Genomic DNA, 14,197 nt, shown 5'->3' on the forward strand with positions numbered 1-14,197 from the left:
TAAATTAATTTAATCTGACCTAACCTCACAATTTTTTATAGTTTTAAAGTAAAGTTTTAAATTGTTTTTCAAGAAAAATTGTGGCCAAAAGCATTGAATCTGTAAGAGCATTCTAACCTAACCTAAAATTTCCATTAATTTTAAACCAACACAGGGGCTAAAGTGACAAGACTTAACTTACTGTGTAATAACCCATTTATTTGACATTAACTGACATCAACTGTACAGGGTGGTCAAAAGAGGATTACAAAAACTACAAATTGATAAATAAATCACTTTGTAACTGTCAAAATAACCGAATTAAGGACAGATAAAGTGAAAATTGTCAAAGTATAATTTTCCATTTAGATCAATCTGTATTTAATAACTTATTTATTGGACATTTTCAGTTTATTACAGGGTGGTTAAAAGAGGATTTCAAGGATCACAAATTGATATAATGAGTCGCCCTGTAACTGTCAAACTCGAATGTCAAATTCAAATTTTCAATATACTTAAATCGGTGTTTATTATTTCATAACTCATTTGTGTATAACTACTCAGGGTGGTCCAGAAAGAATTCAAAGGGCTAAAAATTGATAAAAAGTTGTTTATTACGACCCTGGAATTTGGTAATTAAGGTTGTCACTAAAAAGTCAGTAGCTGTCAAAATTATGAAATACTGATTTGTTAATATTTGTCAGTACAGTATTTTACAATTTTTTAAACTGATATAACACAAGCAAAACAGTCAAATATGTAATATGTAAAAATGGTAAAATTACAACATTTTTATATTCGTCCAACGTCCTAAGTTGAACGTATGACGTAACAATGTAATAGATGTGTTTTGAATGTGACAAAATTACGTCACCCCATTTGACTTTGATATTTGCTATTGTTAGGTTAGGTTAACCAAGACTACTCTCGTTTCGGCACTTATAAAGCTTAACAAACAAACGTGTATACCGAGTGTCATTTTTTAATTAAATCCTGTTCAGACTATAAATTGTCTGAATAAAAAAATGGCGTGTCGGTAGCAAATTTAACGTCATTTTTACGTAACTCCTTTGGTTATCGGACAGGTGATCGAGCTGATCTTTACACGCTTTATGGATAAATTAGCCATATTTCGTGCTTAGTTGCTCAGCCAACTGAATTTTTACCCTATTTATACAGGATGTCCCAGAAAAAATCGTTTAAGGTTTTTTTTTACGGCGTATATTGTGCCAATTAGAGAAAAAATTTCGATACACTCTGTACAACGGCCTGTTTAATTAAACCGTGTGCGTGACCTTACGCAACATCGTGCTAATATGCCCATTTCTTGTATTATTATTTACGTAGTAAATTGGCTTTTTTCCTTGCATATTATATCGCAATTATTAATGCGGAATGTATTAAGAGTGGTGTGCGAAACAATTTACTAAAAAACTCCAATAAACGTGTAAATGCTTAGTTACCAGTGTTTTATTTGACAACCCCTCGTAATTAAGGTAGTTGGTAATCAACCCTCGTATAGAATCTGATATTGATTAATAGGCCCGAAAACTTCTTAGATATACGACCAGAAGATGGCGTCATATGTCTTAAAGTTTCTTGTAATCAATATTAAGGTTTAACAAGCCTGAAGAGTGAATAGTGCATAACTATTAATATTAGTGAATTAACATTTTTTTTTAAATTATCAGGTCCGTACAGAATAAATTAAAGACAAATGTCATCGAGATGATAATTAAAGAGTGATTTTGAGTAATAATTATTAGTTTATTAAATATTTAGTTAGCTTTCTTTTAAACATTTTCAGCGTTCAACAGATTTTGGTAAATCTAATTTGTTGAATTTGTTATTTTAGAATTTACAAACTAATTATGAATGAAACTTCCAAATTTGTAATATTGAAACAAATTTGAAATGATTTTTTTCAGAGTTTGACTGTTAATTTTGCTAAAAGCAAATTAGTCTTTTAAAGTTTCCTAAACTGTTTTGAAGAGAACTTTCACAGTTTTCTTATGATAACTGAAATTAGTAAACTTTTGCATTTAAGCAAAACTTGATAAACATTTTTTGTTCTATTGAAATACTTTTTAAAACATTTTTCTAGTTATTTTCGATGCTTTAAATGTCTTGGAAAGTTGTATTGGATGACTTTAAAATTATTTTTTACTTGTAGATTTCTGACATCTAAATTTTTTTAGATTTGTTTAGAATTTTAGGGTTATTTTGAGGCAGCTTTATAACTTAATTAATAATATATAATTTTAAATAATCTAAAATTCTATTAATATTTTTTGTCTGAACCAATTTAACCTAACCTTTTTATGTATTTAAGACGTTCATCAAAACTAAAAATTAAACGCATTGTATATACAGCGTGATTTTTTGAATTGTTTCCATCTTGTTTGTTATTTTATCAAAAAATCTGTTTTATTTCTAGATAGTTCAATAGTATGCTTATTATATTTTTTATTCCATAACCTAAAAAAAAAACACACAAAATTCGATACAGTGAAGGAGGAAACCGCTGTCAAAATTTAATCTGTAAAAGTGACGGTTTAAAGAACAGTCTGCTTCTAATACCTATTTGTAGTGATCAGATCACATTTTTAAGCACATTTTAGGAATTCTCATTAAAGTTCCTATCCGACATCCGATAACCTAAAAAAACACTTACAAATTCGGTACAATCAAGGAGGAAAGAGCTGTCAAAGTTTGAACTATAAAAATAACGGTTTAAAAAACAGTCTGCGACAAAATCGCCTGTAAATTCCACTTGCAGTGACCGGACTATATTTTTAAGCACATTTTTGGAATCTCCTTTAAATTTTCTATCCGACAACCTAAAAAAACACTTAAAAGTTTAGTACAATCAAGGAGCAAAATGCTGTCAAAATTTAAACTGCAAAAATAACGGTTTAAAGAACAGTCTGCGACAAAATCTCCTGTAAATTCCACTTGCAGTGACCGGATTAAATTTTTAAGCACATTTTTGGAATCCTCATTAAATTTTCTACCCGATAACCTAGAAAAACCCAAAAAATTCGGTACAGTCACAAAGAAAAGCGCTGTCAAAGTCTGAACTGCAAAAATAACGGTTTAAAGAACAGTCTGCGACAAAATCTCCTGTAAATTCCACTTGCAGTGACCGGATTACATTTTTAAGCACATTTTTGGAATCCTCATTAAATTTGCTATCCGATAACCTAAAAAAACACGAAAAAATTCGGTACAGTCAAAGAGGAAAAAGCTGTCAAAGTCTGAACTGCAAAAATAACGGTTTAAAAGACAATCTGCAACAAAATCGCCTGTAAAACCCACTTGTAGTGACCAGATTAAATTTTTTACCACAATTTTGGAATCCTCATTAAACTTCCTATAAAAACACTCAATATTTCGGTACAGTCAAAGAGGAAAACGCTGTCAAAATTTGAACATAAAATTAGCTTAGAACTTGACGTAGAATCCAAATATCAAATAATAAATAAGTTTGGTTTGTTACTCAAATTTAGGACGCTCTGTATACTAATGGACCAACTTGGAAAAAATAGACACAAATATCTACAAGATTTGTATTTTACAATTTTTGGCTAAAATCAGATACAAGAGTCGAAATTGACTTGAAACAACTGACTTACCTAACAAGATTTGCCGTTATAATCACAATTTATGGTAAGCAAAAATAGGTTTTATTAACATACATTTTTGTGCGCAGAAAAAAAATTTTGCGCACCTAAAAATTGTTGTTTTTAGTCAACAATTTAAAAAGGCGAAATTGCCTTGAAACTTGTTAGTGTCCTAACGCGGTTTACCATTATTAAGCAACATTAATAGCAAGCAAAAATGGGTCTTATTGAGTGGTTTTTAAAATGTCGTTAATATGTTAAAAACTACCAACTGAATGGATATTTTTCAATCTAAAACAACTACATTCAAAAAGTAATTTGAAGATTATCTAATTTTCATTATTTTTGTAAGTGAACATTTTCTTAGTAAAAATAGTTTTTACTGTACTTACACCAAACAATCCATCAACATCTAAAGTACTCAAATCATTTTGACGCGCAACCAGTCCATATCAAATTCCTCCAACAATAAATCACAAAAATTGTTTATTATTTCGACTACATTAAAAATACACTTTAAATCTCCTAATCAATTATTAAAACGGAATAAAATGGCGGAAAACAACAACACAGAATGCGATGCCAAAATCGCGCGCGATTACGTAACGAAAACATTCGCCGAAAATTGGGTTTTTTTGAGATATCGACGCGACCTAGGAGTACACTTTATAGATTGATCCAGATAACGGGAAGGTTTTGAGTTGTCGCTGATGACGTGTCAGCGCAATAAACTTGACAGATATAGATTAGTTGTTGTCTATGCGAGGCAGCGGAGAAAACTGAAAAAAATCTCAATTTTTTCCGCCTATTTATTACAAAACGAACGATTTTTAGCTTGAACTTAGACACCCTTTTATCAGGAAAGATTATTTTTGGAAAAAATCGCAATTTTTCCTAGATAAGAATGTTTCGACAGCCGCGACCTCTAAATCACATTTTATCAATGCGCAAACGCAGTGGTACCAATTTAACTTGTTTGGACAAAGATAACCGCCATTTGTTTTACTGTTGAGCACTTAAATTTTGTCAGTAACCAGCTGAAAACTCATCCAGGCTGGAGAATTTTCCACACTTTGACGTCACCCGAATAAATTTTGGGTAATCGCGAAAAATCAACAACACAAGGAAAATGCGTTTTTCGCCGGGTCGGAATCATCATTGAACTTGACCATGAACGTATAAAGAGTGTACACACAACGGTGGTTCAGTGCACTGGATATGTGTGCATATATGTTTACACTCTCGGCGCGATTATTGGCGCTAATTTTCTGATTTTACTCATTTTGTTGAGTAAGGCCATGACTGCTTTGTAAGCTGTCTGGTTTACTGGGTCGGGTTGCCACTCAAAGTGTTTTCGATTGCTTGAAAATACCAAGTGTAACCAAATCTGGCAACATTGCCGGTTGTCTGGAGTCCATAAATCTGGTTTGAAGTGAATGTGCTAACCAAAGCCAGTTTTATAAAATTTAAGGCAGTTTTTCCTAGAAAAACTTGGATAAAGATGATTTAAAATAATCATCTCAGAAATGGGATAACACTATCAAAAAAAGATTTTTTATTGAAAAACCAAGCAAAGTTTTAGCAAAAACCGATAAATCCCATATTCCCTTACCATTAATTTCAATCATAACGACAAATCCTGTAAGAACATTAATAAGCTTTAAGCTAATTTCGACTTTACGTACAGTTAGTTTGTTGAGTAAAAACATTAATATTTTGTTAATGTAATGTAATAGGAAATTTAATGAAGATTCCAACAATGTGCTTAAAACAGTGATTTTTTCACTTCAAGTGGATTTTACAGGCAATATTGTCCCTGACTGTCCTTTCAAACTGCATTTCTGTCATTTCAAACTTTGACACCACTTTTCTACCTTACTGTACCAAATATTGTAATGTTTCTTCAGGTGATTGGTTAGGAAATTTAATGAGGATTCCAAAAATGTGCTTAAAACAGTGATTTTCTCACTTCAAGTGGGTTTTACAGGCGATTTTGACCCTGACTGTCCTTTCAAACTGCGTTTTTGGCATTTAACATTTTGACACCACTTTTCTACCTGACTATACGAAATATTGTAGTGTTTGTTAAGGTGATTGGTTAGGAAATTTAATGAGGATTCCAAAAATGTGCTTAAAACAGTGATTTTTTCACTTCAAGTGGATTTTACAGGCAATTTTGTCCCTGACTGACATGCATTTCAAACTGTATTTCTGGCATTTCAAACTTTGACATCACTTTTCTACCTGACGGTATCAAATATTGTAATGTTTCTTCAGGTGATTGGATAGGAAATTTAATGAGGATTCCAAAAATGTGCTTAAAACAGTGATTTTCTCACTTCAAGTGGATTTTACAGGCGATTTTGTCCCTGACTGTCCTTTCAAACTGTGTTTTTGGCATTTAACATTTTGACACCACTTTTCTACCTGACTATACGAAATATTGTAGTGTTTCTTAAGGTGATTGGTTAGGAAATTTAATGAGGATTCCAAAAATGTGCTTAAAACAGTGATTTTTTCACTTCAAGTGGGTTTTACAGGCGATTTTGACCATGACTGTCCTTTCAAACTGTGTTTTTGGCATTTAACATTTTGACACCACTTTTCTACCTGACTATACGAAATATTGTAGTGTTTCTTAAGGTGATTGGTTAGGAAATTTAATGAGGATTCCAAAAATGTGCTTAAAACAGTGATTTTCTCACTTCAAGTGGATTTTACAGGCGATTTTGTCCCTGACTGTCCTTTCAAACTGCATTTCTGTCATTTCAAACTTTGACACCACTTTTCTACCTTACTGTACCAAATATTGTAATTTTTCTTCAGGTGATTGGTTAGGAAATTTAATGAGGATTCCAAAAATGTGCTTAAAACAGTGATTTTCTCACTTCAAGTGGGTTTTACAGGCGATTTTGTCCCTGACTGTCCCTTCAAACTGCATTTCTGGCATTTCAAATTTTGACACCACTTTTCTACCTGACTGTACCAAATATTGTAGTGTTTTTTTAGGTGATTGGATTGGAAATTTAATGAAGATTCCAAAAATGTGCTTAAAACAGTGATTTTCTCACTTAAAGTGGGTTTTACAGACGATTTTGTCTCTGACTGTTCTTTCAAACTGCGTTTCTGGCATTTCAAACTTCGACACCGCTTTTTTACTTGACTGTACCACAGTTGTAGTGTTTTATTCAGGTTATAGGATAGGAATTTTAATGAGGATTCCAAAAATGTACTTAAAACAGTCATTTTCTCACTTTAAGTGGGTTTTACAGTCAATTTTGTCCCTGACTGTTCTTTCAAACTGCGTTTCTGGCATTTCAAACTTCGACACCGCTTTTTTACTTGACTGTACCACAGTTGTAGTGTTTTATTCAGGTTATTGGATAGGAATTTTAATGAGGATTCCAAAAATGTACTTAAAACAGTCATTTTCTCACTTTAAGTGGGTTTTACAGTCAATTTTGTCCCTGACTGACCTTTTAAACTGCATTTCTGGCATTTCAAACTTTGACACCGTTTTTCTCCCTAACTGTAACAAATATTGTAGTATTTTTTCAGGTTATTGGATAGAAAATTTAATGAGGATTCCAAAAAGGTGCTTAAAATTTTTATTAATCTTCCTTATTAATCTTGGAAGTTATAGAGCGTTAACCAAGTGACTGCACCAAAACAAAGCTTAAAGTTTGAACTGAAATTTTGAAAATTCACCACAGATTCATATTTTATGTTAGAGGCTTCATTTTTTTTAAACAACATAGCCCAATTATGACAGTTATTCTGACAGTGGTCACGTGACTGCCTATCTAAATTATCCTCCAAAAACCACATGATATCTGTTACTAATATCAAAATTGTTGAAGTTAAGTTTTTATGTAAATTGTCATATTTAACTTTATTAGGTTCAATATTATGTGGCAAACAGCAGAAATAGTAACGTGTGTGTTGTGAAAGCTCTCTAATAATATCCGAGTGTGAGTAAAAAAGGCAACAACTTTATATGTACTTAGCCGACGAGATTTTACAGTTAAAATCGAAAAAGAGCAAAAAGGACTATAGGAGAGAACTAGTTTCAGTAGTACGTTTATATACCGTGTGAATTTAGCTACGGCGATGCCTAAAAGTCGCATTTTATGTTGATTTATTTAAATAAAGTCGTCAAGATGGTGCTTGGGAAGCTAGTTTAATAAAGCTCGGACACTTCCTATATGTCGGCTCTCGATCAGGTCAATTACGTACGTCTTGTCTTATTATGTCGTAAGACAAGGCGGATGCAGCTGGGTGATACACCACAAAAGGGAAAAATCTTTTCGCACCTCGACAAAAAAGACAAAGCGAACCGTACTACCAAAACTCTCCATATCCATCTGAAAAAGAAACAAAAATCCCACTCTGCCTACGTATAAGTACTTGCCTTACGGTCGCCATTATAATTATTAGAAAGTTGTGTTGTTTATTATTTTATCAAACCACAAAGAAAATCTAAGGTACTCTGTCATGTCCGTAGGGGGCGCGGCTGATTGATGATTGTATTCCTGATGAGGCCCGTAACGCATATGACTCATACTTAAAGATGTTACCCGCGGAACTAAAAATGTAACGACTTTTGTAAGTGTGCCAACGAATAAATTATGATTAAAAATATGGCGAACTAAAAAATCGCTAAAAATATAATTGCAATAACAAGCTATTTTTAAAATTGTTGCAGCAGGATATAAAGCGGCCGGCGAAGCGCATTTATTATATCGAAAATATCGTATATATCGGCTGTCCTCCGATATGTATTATTGGAATCTGGGACTTAAAGGTCGATCGGGAGCCATTTTTTTTTCTTAGACCACCACCCGACTTAATTAAATGCGGCAACGTTGTCCCAATTAAAAGAGAGATTCGTTTTGTTTAAAACGGCGAAAACATGAAAACACAGTGGGTCACCATACCATAAATACTTTATCGGATAGACGAAAACAGTGTTGTTTCTAAGCTAAACTGTTAAGGTTAATTAACTGTGAAAACCCATCGCAACTTTTTTTTTCTTCCCTCATTCCTGCAAAAAGTTGGATTTACCAGGAGTTTCACCATTGTCTTCAGAGATGATCTTAAATTTACTTTACTTTCTGTTTTCATTAATTAGATTCAATGAGGGCCTAATCTTAGTGTGAGAGAATATAAAAAACATTTGTAAGGAAGTAAAATTGCTTCAATTTAACCAAATTTGACTTGTTTTAGAATTCATTTTTTTTTAGAAAACGAAACTAAACGTTTATTTTATGATAAATATAAAGCGCTAACCGAAACAATTGACTGACGAGGAAAAATCACTAATAAAGAAGTGAGTGAAGAACTACAGCTAAATGAATCTGATTCAATTAATACAGTGTGTCCCAAATTGGTTCTATCTCGGTAAGACCTACAGAGTCGGTTAAATGGGGAAAGTTTTAGAGAATTTTATGTGAAACTTATTTCCGGTTTCCAAATGAAATTATCTTGCTCCGTTTTCCGGAAAATTGGAAAAACGTCAGAGCCTGCATTTGAAACAATTGCTTACAGCTCTTCTCAACCAGAGAGTTTTGAAACTAAGACACACGATGACGTAATTAAAAAAAATCTGGTTTCTAAATTCTTATAACCGCCATCTTGAATTTTTGCATTTTTGGAAGTGATATACTTGATGATGGTATTATTTAGTTTTTAAAGGGCAGAAAAACGTTTTTTTAATTTTTGTTATAGTTGGCTTTGAAAAATGTGTCCGCCATTATGAAAAACAAATGACAATCAATGTGCAGTATGCTACAAATTTTTATAATTTAACTCTCTTTGGCTTTGTTAAAGAGTGTTTAAAATGCAGCCTCTGACGTTTTCCAAATTGTCCGGAAAACGCAGCAAGATAATTTAGTTTGAAAACTGGAAATAAGTTTCACATAAAATTCTCTAAAACTTTCCCCATTTAACCGACTCTGTAGCTCTTACGGTTACCGAGATTCCAATACATGTAGAACCAATTTGGGACACACTGTATATCTAAGTAATTTATTTTTGGCAATGACAATCATTCTGTTCTAAAAACTTCATTTCAAGTAATTTTGAAAAGTAATTAATATCAATCTAATTATTATAAATTTCATCATATTCTCAGTTCTAACTAGCACTAAAAATTGTCAGAATAAATGACAACTGACAACATTATTACAGTGACATTGTTTAATGATTTTAAACAATGAAATTAAATATTTATGAAATACATTCATAAAGAAGTCAAAAAGACTGCAAAATAGCTCTTTTTATACAGTTTGTTTAGCATAAAATGTTTGCAGGAAAAAGTTAGGCAAATTGAATTTTCTCTTTAAAGGTAAATAAATAGTCTAAAAAAAACACATTTATAAGTGTGATAAATGTAATGATGGGTAATTTACCGCTAAAGTAAATATTTTACTTTACTAGGAAATTTTGACCGGTAAATTACCAGTAAATTACTAGTAAACTACAAATACTGAGTTTCTAGCAGTTCAAATGTTGACACCGCTTTTCTTCCTGACTATTTCAAATTTTGAAGGATTTTTTCAAGTTCTTGAATAGAAAACTTAATGAGAATTCCAAAAATGTGCTTAAAACAATCATTTTCTTACTACAAGCGGTTTTACAGGCGTTTCCTTTAAACTGTGTTCAAATTTCAGACCACAATAATATTTGTTGCACCATCAAACCAGTTTTTGCTAAATAACTCGAAAACGGTGAAAGTTACGAAAAATATATAAGAGATTTTTAAGATATAATTTTTTACTCTACACTACTGGAAAGAGGAGCTCAAAGCGGTTCTTTTAAGTGGTTGAACCACCATAAACTCCCAAAAATAACTAAGTTACAGGGTGTTCAAATTTCCAACCACAATTTCAACTGATTTGAAAATTTGTTGCACCAAACCAGTTTTTGCTAAATAACTCGAAAACGGTGAATGTTACAAAAAAATTGCAAGAGACCAAAAATGTTTCTAAACAACTCCTTAACTCAGCACCGTAAGTTGGCAGGGCCGTTTTTGCTTCCAGCATACAGGGTGTGCATACAAATTATGGTGATTGACTATTTTTGGTCATCCTGTACGTAATCTTTCAGATGGAATTTTTTGCTTTATACCATTGGAAAGAAGAGCTCAAGACGGTTAATTTGAGTGGTTCAAACTTCCTGAACTCCCGAAAATAACCGAGTTACAGGGTGTTCAAATTTCAAACCACAATTTCAACTGATTTGAAAATGTGTTGCACCTAACTAGTTTTTGCTAAATAACTCCAAAACAGTGAAAGTTACAAAACATTTGAAAAAGAGCAAAAATGTTCGTAAAAAGCTGCTCAACTCATCCCTGGAAGTTTCACAGTCTGTCATTAGATAAATGTCACTTTTAACCCTCTGACCATGTTTAACATAAAGTCGAAATTAGCATGAAACATTTTGGTTTCTTAACTAGATTTACCGTTATACCTACCGTCAATGTTAAACGAATATAGGCTTTATTGACTTGACTATTTCTGATTTTGATTAATTATTACTATAATTAGATGCACTTTCTATACACCAGTCAATCTGACAAATGATGAGAAAATAAACTCTCACCAAAAGTGTAAAAATAAAGGTACAAAACGTCGACCAATCGTGTTACATCATACAAAGTGTCACTTTTAAACACGTCACATAACTTCTGATGTGACTAGTAGACACTAATTATCCACTGCATTAGTCATGTGACAAGTCAATCCTGTGTTTGTCTATCCTGTCATGTTTCATTAGATGTTCCAGTAAACCTAAAAATTTCACACAATATTAAAAATAGGTAGTTTTACAGCGTAAGTATAACACGATATTACTGAAATACAAAATGGCTAATAAAGATGTGCTAAACCTCCTTATTACTAACATTATCCGAACGTAAGTTATCAGAAAAAAATAAATACCTGGATTTCTAATTATTGATAATTAAAGTAACTTTCTCACGATCGAGTTTGGATTTTTCCTCGATGCACCAGAACAAGGAAAAAGCCTTTTTCTCCATTCAGCTTTTTCATTCGACAACCGGTCTACGCGCATAATTAAGCCGTAATTTATATTTCAACAAGTGAAAAAAATTATTATTGGAAAGCTCGATCGATTTGCATGTGTTCTTGCACCTTTACAAGCCAACTCTGAACCGCCGCCATTGGAATCTTGATAATTGAGCTATTTAGTATAATAAGGCGCGTTTGCGTTTAATGAGCCCACTTTTTTTCCCCCCACATCTGTTATATTATTATTACCCTGTAATGTCTTTATTTCCATTGCAAGAACGATTAAAATTGGAAAAATATTTGCTTTAGGTGTCCGTCAATCGGAATCTTTTTCGAAAAATGTTTATATTCGGGTAGAAAATCGGTTCGGGCAAAAGTAAACTATTTTTAGAGAAATTGATGAGAAAGGTCTGACGGGTCAAAAATGAAATTTTGCATTCGTTTATTTGAAAGATTCCAAATAACGTAAGCGCGTGCATTTTATAAATTACTCTTCTGAATGTTTGATATAAGTCAGTTTTTCACCACTAACATTTTTTTTTGCAATAATAATCACCTAGAAATAGCTATTATAAGTTTGGTTATGTTGTCACTTTTCGGTTTGAGATCAGATTAGTACTTTACTGCAGTATTAAGTTTTTTTTTATCATTTAATCACAGATCTTATTTTTATCTTTCTGACAACAAGTTTCTATTTTTATCCGTTAATAAAACATATTTTGGAACATTTTTTCCATTTCATCTACTTAGACAAACACTACAAATCAAATAGGTTTTATAGTCACTTTATGTAGAAACTTGCTAATTTTAAAGAAAAACACTTCAGAAGTTTCGGAGATATTTAAGGTTTTTATGCAAAATTGATATTAGCACTGAAGAGTAATAATTTCAATTAAATGATTAATTGCACGAAAAAACTTCTTTTTAAGCATTTTTTCAAGCAAAATTAAAGTAGCAAAAATTTACGTTTAAAAAAAAATAAGTGAAAATTGAAGCTAGAAACAGAACTAAGTCACGTGACTTTTAGCCAGAAAAGTGCTCAAATTTAAAATTTCAATTTAAAATTAAAATTCAGAAAAAGGGCAATTTTTGAGAACACACTCTAACCAAACTTAACTCTGTTTTTGATTTGTGTAGGTACACAATATTTAGACATCTTGTAAAATTGCTGTAACTGGTTCAAATACTTATTATACAGGGTGTCTCATCGCTATCGATAATTTAAAAACTGAAAATTTCAGGGGCTCAACATCTAAAATGTTTTCACTTTTGAACTCCCACCTTATTTACCCGAAATTGCTACTAAATGAAACACTCTGTATCTCGCTCTGTATATTATTATATTTTTAGATTCTTTTAACGATTTAATTTCACGTGTCATAACCTATATATATCTGTATTCAACTGTTTTCGAGATATTGGACGTTTAAAAAATGACATTTTGGAGTGTCATAGTTCCAGAACCAAATTGAGCAAAATAGATTGCACTAAATTAGGAAAAAGGTCAGTTAGACAACATTGCTACAATTTGTTATTAAATTAGACAAGTAGTCAGCTTGGCAACATTGCATTTATATTATATTTTACCTAATTTAAGGCCCGTTGGTGTGCCCTTCTGGGGCAAAACAAAAAAAAAACAAAAATGTCATTTTTAAATGGTGGTAGCTTTTTTATTCGACTTTCTATCAATTTGACTAAATTGCTATTAGAAAAGGGATAAAATATACTACAAAATAAGCCAAAACTCGCCTCATTAGCTCTTCATGTTACCGAGATACTGAATCTCTGTTACTAAAGAAAAGAGTCGGTTTGACAACATTGAAAAAATTGGTTACTATGATGGTTAGTTTGACAACGTTGGTGAAATTTAATTTTAACCTGGAAAAATGGTCAATTTGGCAACAATAATTAACTGAAATTAGTTATTTTGGAAATTCATTATCTCGTAAAGTTGAAGAGACATTCAAGACCCAAAAACATGTTATTTTAGGTTAGGTTAGAGGATTTTTTATATTTTTTTTAACTAGAATATTTTACTTAGTAAGAAAACAGATATACTATTTTGCTAATTTTAAAAAATATCAAACTAACACGTTTAGAAGGAATTTTGATTTTATTTTCTTTTCAGAATTAAAATTTCATTGTTTTTGTAATACTTTTCTTAAATTTTTTGAGTAGCCAAATTGTTGATAAACAATAATATGTTTATAAAACAACAAATTTTCTTCATTGCAATAAATTTAGAAGACACTTTTTTCTGGTTTTTACCATGCAAAAAAAAAGTAAATAAAAATCCAAGAATAAAGAATACAAAGACAAACAAAACAGATCTAAACTAGAAAATGAGAAAAAGTCAGACAATTATTATATACAGGGTGTTTAAGATAAATGAAATTATAAATTATATTTGAACATACCAAACATAATCTGTAAATCACACACCCAGTAAAAACGTTCAACTGATTCTTTCCAGTACCAGCGGTACTATCCTAAGTTCAGTAATCATTTGGACGACACATGCTCGACAAATCCAAGTAACCTAAACCCGAAAAAAAAAAAGATAAC

At 31.6% G+C, this 14,197-nt stretch overlaps 1 protein-coding gene across 7 annotated transcripts in view; it reads right to left on the reverse strand.

Annotated features, from left to right (window-relative positions):
* The window catches only part of dati (zinc finger protein datilografo), a 150,109-nt gene that overhangs the window by 109,341 nt on the left and 26,571 nt on the right, over positions 1 to 14,197 (reverse strand). For 2 of the 7 annotated variants that reach the window (XM_081974618.1, XM_081974617.1), the window contains exon 1: positions 3,995 to 4,769. The exons of 2 other annotated variants lie outside the window; for them this stretch is intronic. The gene's annotated coding sequence lies outside the window, so the exon portion shown is untranslated. Of the gene's footprint in view, positions 1 to 3,994; positions 4,774 to 14,197 lie in introns of those variants that run through there. 3 more of the 7 variants (XM_081974616.1, XM_081974612.1, XM_081974619.1) reach the window with 3 other exon arrangements.

Source organism: Ips typographus, linkage group LG3, assembly GCF_016097725.1.
Source record: "Ips typographus isolate SLU linkage group LG3, UJ_Ityp_2.0, whole genome shotgun sequence".
In the NCBI taxonomy this organism is placed as follows: Eukaryota; Metazoa; Arthropoda; class Insecta; order Coleoptera; family Curculionidae; genus Ips; species Ips typographus.